This window comes from Leptidea sinapis, chromosome 33 (assembly GCF_905404315.1).
Source record: "Leptidea sinapis chromosome 33, ilLepSina1.1, whole genome shotgun sequence".
In the NCBI taxonomy this organism is placed as follows: Eukaryota; Metazoa; Arthropoda; class Insecta; order Lepidoptera; family Pieridae; genus Leptidea; species Leptidea sinapis.
This window is the reverse complement of record NC_066297.1, coordinates 5,232,092-5,238,407: the sequence shown is the minus strand read 5'-3', so window position 1 is coordinate 5,238,407 and position 6,316 is coordinate 5,232,092. Positions and strand designations below refer to the sequence as shown.

The following is a 6,316-nucleotide window of genomic DNA, read 5'->3' as shown; positions in this document are numbered from 1 at the left end:
GTTTGCAGAGATTTTTCACCATTTTTATAGTAAATTCTTCATCATTTTAAAAGTTTTATTTCTACCACGTGTGAATTGCACACATTTTTTGTTATTATTTTATTTTATATATAAGTATCTATATATATACTTAGTCTGGAAATAAATATTGTTACAATATTTTGCGATATTGAAATGGAGTGGCGTGATAAAGCAAACCGTATCGCTGTGATTGCATTACACAAAGTAGGTATGGAGCCAAATGCAATTTTGAAAAATCACTATACGCTTGGTATTATTTAAATGTTTGTATTCCGGTCTATTAATAGGTACAACGAGACCTCCTCTGCTTGTGACAGAAAAAGATCTGGCCGTCCATGTAGTGTTCGTACGAAAAAGGTGGGCAAAGCAGTAAGGGAAAGAATTCGAAGAAATCTAAGCCTATAAGAGACGTACTGGTCCTTTGGTAACTAATAATTTAAAAAAACATAGAAACAACCACTGAATCGGTACGCAAAGGGAGGTCACAGAAAAATTTTGTTTACGGATGAGAAATTTTATACAATTTAGCAACATTTTAACAAACAAAATGACCATATTTATGCTCAAAGCTCTAAGAAGCTTCCCAATTAGTCGACAGAGTGCAACGTGGGCACTATCCGACTTCAGTGATGGTCTGGTGGGGTATTAGCTATGAAGGAATGTCTGAGCCATACTTTTGTGAAAAAGGTATCAAAACATCGGCTCAAGCTTACCAAGATACCTTCTTGAGAAAAGTTCAATAACCAAGAATGTTCCTTCCAGCAAGACTCGGCGCCGGGTCATAAAGCTTGGCCTACGCAGTCTTGGTTGGAAATGAACGTTTCGAACTGCATCAGAGCTGAAGTCTGGCCGTCGTCTAGTCCCGATCTTTAATCCCCTGGATTATTAATGGTCAGTTTTTTCATAATTTAAATTGTTTTATATTTATGTATTAAACTTACACACTGTAAAAGTAGTAAATGTTATTTAACTTTAGAAATTTTATATTTTTTGTTTCAGTATTTTTGGCAAGACTAGGTATAAATTATATATTTTATCCTTTGGGTATTATGCTGATATTAAAAGGTTTCACTTGTAGTATAGTTTCATTATAACGACACAGTTGCTTTTATTGTTTTATTTTTCTATTTTCTATGTAGTTAGGTAAATGGTTATTTTGACTGTATAATGCGGCCCAGGCGTAATTAATTTTAATTTTGAAAAGGGTACAAATAGTTGGTTTCTGTTGGGTTTTTACACCAGTCATTTGAAAAATTAGGTGTTTTCAGGAAAATTTTCACGATTCTAGGCATTTACCGTTATTAATTATTCTGTTTCCTATAATGCAGTGGGCCTCGCAGCAATTTAGTCAGGTATTAAAATAGCCAGACAATAATTCTCCTCAAAACAATTAAAAGCATTAATTACTCATTTCTAAGCATCGCGAAAATGATATAATGGTCAATCTTAATGGCCCATGGCCGAACCACATTCCTTCGCCGAGTACAACAAAGTATAAATTCGAAAGAAGTGCATTTAAGATTGCCAGCGCAAAAACTCTCCCCGGTTTTCTTGCCATAAATGAAAAACAATCCTAAATATTTCACCTCGGTCATAACGTGAATAATAACAACATGGATGTCGAAAATTTGGAGAAGGCATAAAGAGGTTCCTGTCGATTTACCTTCCGGTTGCTCAAAACAATGAAATAACAATAGTTCAGATTGGTATAAATACGTATTCTAATAAGATATTATAGATGTTTTATAAGAAGTACAGAAATAATGTTATATATCCCAACCACTTATATAAGTTTTTAATATATCCTAGAGCAAGTAGGTGGCGCTTATCACCAAATTTTGTGTTTAAAAGAGATAATAGTAGGTTCTCACGTCTCACGAAATTGCGGCATTAAGTGAAACTAATTTATTACATAATTATAATATAGTAAAATATCGGAGTCTTATGAGATATTGGCCAAAAATCACTATTGTTTCCGCAGGGATAGATCCACGGACGACGCAGTAAATGATTTTTCTGATTGAGTGACTACAAAAATGGATGATAAATACAAGTGCGCTGGTGTTTTCCTGGATCTAACCAAGGCTTTTAATACTCTTTCCCAGCCAATACTTCTCACGAAACTTGAAAGGCTTAGAAATAGAGGCTTGGCTTAAAACTAGTTATATTCTTATCTTGATAGTCAAAGACAAGGGATAAGTATGGGCCAACACACTAGTAGTTTAGTAAGTATCCGTTACCTTAGGGAAGTGTTTTAGGACCCACGCTCTTCTTGACCTACATAAATGACCTTTGTTCCATGGAATGCAAGCACCTTGGCAGATGACACTACTGTGATATTTTATGCAAAATCATGGAGTGATGTAGTTTGTGTTTCTAGGAAGGATTTAGTATAATAGCACAATGGCTTTAAAATAAACTTCTCAGTATATATTAACAAAAAAAATAGCTTTTAATATAACTTATATATTTTACTTACTTATAGCTTTTAATATATTTAATAATAAGAAATGCTCAAAACAGTTGCACGAGTCCCACACATTTAATATCTAGGTGTGTTAATTGATGAGAGGTTAATTTGGTGATGCACTTTGCAAAAGAGTAACAAAGGTCTCACAAATTTTCAAAAAACTACGTTGCGGACACGTTGACCAGGCTTGATAGTTTTTGAAACCAAATAAATAATAGTAGGATGAAACACAATGGTATATTTTTTCGTAGAAGTATAATTTAGTTTTCAAAGTGTACAAGGAGGCTTAAAAATTCAAAACTCTTTAAAAGATAACTCTATCTACTAGTTAAATTGCGTCATGCCGTTTCGGATATTAGCCGGCACTGCCATAAAGACAGACATACAAAAATTTGGGTATCTTGTATCGTACGTAAATTAATTTAGTAAGGACCTATTATTTTGCGTAAAGGCGCAAAATTGGCAAATTTATTTATTTAGAAAGGTTTGACGGCCCGTTCGGCCATGGTATGCCTGTCTCTATTGACCTACGGGTAGCAGGTTCAATCGTCGCTGGGTCAATTGCCATTTTTTCTGTATCAGTTTGATTTTTCAAGTCAATGAATTACAACAAGGCAGCGAACCATCATTTCAAACAGTAATAAATAATTTATTCTATGTTCGACTTATAACTCATTTATTACAAGAAATTCTAAAAAATTTGAAATAGTATATTTCACAACAAACGGCTTGAAACTCTCGTTCTATTATGTCAAAGTGGGAGATGAATGGATTGACATTTCGCATTAAGTTAAGCCTTTCATATTTTGATTGCTAACATAAAAAATATCAAAATGCAAACAAAAGAGGGTTAATGAAGTAAAATGACATGAAATTTTTTATATGATTCGTGGTTACATATACAAAATTGGTAATTCCAAAGCACAATTCGCCAATAAATCGGCATAAAAATTTTCAATTGTCAATATTTAATAAAATTTCTTTACCAAACATAAGTTAAACAAAAAATTGTACCACTTTCAAGTAAATACATAAGTGAATTCTTTTTAACTATAGAGATTTATCTACTAGTCATAACTCAATTTTTTTGTGCTTTAGATTTTTATATTTTTTGATAAATGGTTAAACCTTTATGCACATAACATTAAGGTTAATAATAATAATAGCGTTAATAAATAAATATATTTTTGAATTGGATTGAATAATTTGATGCAGTACTGATACTAATTCTATAGGTAGAAAATATAAATTGCACCCTCCAATATTACCTCATCCACGTCGCAAAATACCTCATCCCAAGAAATTCGTCCTCAAAAAAATATGAAATACCGTCTCGGAAACAAAATGTCCCTAATTACTTGCAATTGGGAACGACCGGTTAGGCTCGGACTCAATTCGAACACTAAAACCTCCACGCTCGTAACCTCATCCGTATTACCAATGTTCAAGAACTATTTTACGTTCCTGATGTTGGCAGTTGCAATGATTTCGAGTCCAAATTCAGGGTGGAGCCAAGAGTTTTGCGAGGAGATTTTCGTGAAGGGGCGGAGTTGAGTAATGACCCACCTTCGCTATTTAAATCCTGGAAAATTATTGTTTCTGGAATTTTGAATTCTGGTTTGATATTTACTTTGAATTTTACGAATTTGTAAGGTTTTTATGTAATGGTTTTCCGTTTGCTTAGAGTGCCAGTGTTTTTTTTACTGTTTGAGTTTCATAGCCTATCTGAAGCTACTTTTGCATAAGGGATCTACGACGGGCTAGTTTTCCAGCGTCAAAGATTCCGCGTCGACCTTTATAGTAAGTACAGACCATTTACCTTAAACGAATAGCCCTAAGCGCAGCCTCTAGTTGAAGACAAAATAGACACTCGTGTTATCCTGAAATGTACAGGAGTGGCCGACCAACGAGCTCAAATCGTCGATAATATGAGATCGCCCCGAGTCTAATAAGATCCTAGGAAGGTTCTGAACTCTGGAGTAACTGGGTTGGTTGGAGTTTCCAGCCAACTCTAAATGCAAAACCATTTACCATACCATTCTGTAGAGAGGCCAACAAATCTCTTTTCATCTCCAAGGTTAAGGAGATAAAACATTTGGCGCATTTGGATCTGTCCGATACTTGATATTAAAATCCCCTATTTTACTATCCATAGCAGTGAGGGACCGCCTTGGCACGGATGAAAGTTGATTAACTACACAAATGCACAAAGTGAATGTCAATGTAAGGATCGTAAAAGGTCCACGGAGGCGGCGATTCCACTAACAGATCAATACATAATCAAAACATATTTTTAAACAAAGTCCTCCGCCGCGTCTGTCTGTTCGCGATATACTCAAAAACTACTGCACCGATTGTTATGCTGATTTCATCAATGGATAGCTTGATTCTTGAGGAAGGTTTTAATATATAATTTGTTAAGTTTTTTTTTATATTTTTTTACATTAACGATATTTCTTGGAAGTGTTGGAAAAAAATAAGCCGATATAACAAAATAATGTATGGTGGAATTGTTTATCTTATAAAGCTCTACAAAAATATCCATACCTACTGTATTACTACTATATTAATACTGTAAAAATTGGCAGTTATAAAGCGGTAATGTAAAAGCTGTTTAAACATATTTGTTTTAGTGTTTTTCCTAGTCTTGTCATAAATAGTGAAACAAAGAAAAAGAAATCTATTGCAAGTAACATTTATTACTTTTACAGTGTGTTAGTTTAATATATAAATATAAAACAATTTAAAATATAAAAAGCTTACTCGAATGGTCCTCATTGGCTGCAATACAGTCCTTTAAATATTGAGGCCAGTTATCAATAGAACCACGCACTTTTTCCATGGGAAAATTCTTCACTGCCAATCGTACGGATTGTTTTAGGGACTCCAAATTTCATGGCGTTTAGAGCAAGCCGTACTCTGTAAAACTGACCATAAATCATAATCCAGCGGATTAAGATCGGCACTAGACGGCCAGTCTTCAGCTCCGATGAAGTCCGAAACGTTCGTTTCCAACCAGGACTGCGTAGACCGAGCTTTATGACCCGGCGCAGAGTCTCGCTGGAAGGAACATTCTTGGTTATTGAACTTTTCTCAAGAATGGGATCGTGGTAAACTAGTGCCGATGTTTTGATACATCTTTCACAAAAGTATGGCTCAGTCACTCCTTCATAGCTAATACCCCACCAAACCATCACTGAAGTCGGATGGTGCTCAAGTTGCACTCTGTCGACTAATTAGGAAGTTTCCTTATGGCTTTGAGCATAAATACGGCCATATTGTTTGATAAAATGTTGCTCACTTGTAAAAATGTTCTCTCATCCGTAACAAAAAATTTCTGTGACCTCCCTTTACGTACCACTTCAGTAGTTGTTTCGATTTTACCACCCTATTCTTTTTTAAATTATCAGTTAAGAAATTACCAGTACGCCTCTTATAGGCTGCATCATAAGTCATAAGTCTTATCTTTTAAAATACGCGACATGATTCTAGGTGCTATCTTCATCACCCGAGAAAAAATATTTTGCTTTCGGACAGGATTTCTTCGAATTCTTTCCCTTACTGCTTTGAACACCTTTTTCGTACGAACACTACGTGACGGCTAGATCTTTTTCTGTCACAAACAAAGGAGGTCTCATTGTACCTATTAATATCCCACTACACAAACCTATTACTATTAACAAGCGTATGGAGAGTTTTAAAAATTGCATTTGGCTCCATACCTACTATGTGTAATGCAATCACAGCGATTCGGTTCTCTTTATCACCCCACTCCAATTTAATATCGCAAAATATTGTACAATGTATTGGCGCCAAAATGAGAAA

General features: G+C 34.7%; 1 long non-coding RNA gene across 1 annotated transcript in view; it reads left to right on the top strand.

Annotated features, from left to right (window-relative positions):
• The first annotated feature begins 4,053 nt into the window (after positions 1 to 4,053).
• The window catches only part of LOC126974609 (uncharacterized), a 40,060-nt gene continuing 37,797 nt past the window's right edge, over positions 4,054 to 6,316 (top strand). Inside the window, exon 1 of the long non-coding RNA XR_007731551.1 lies at positions 4,054 to 4,291. This is a non-coding gene — a long non-coding RNA (uncharacterized LOC126974609). The remainder of the gene's footprint in view (positions 4,292 to 6,316) is intronic.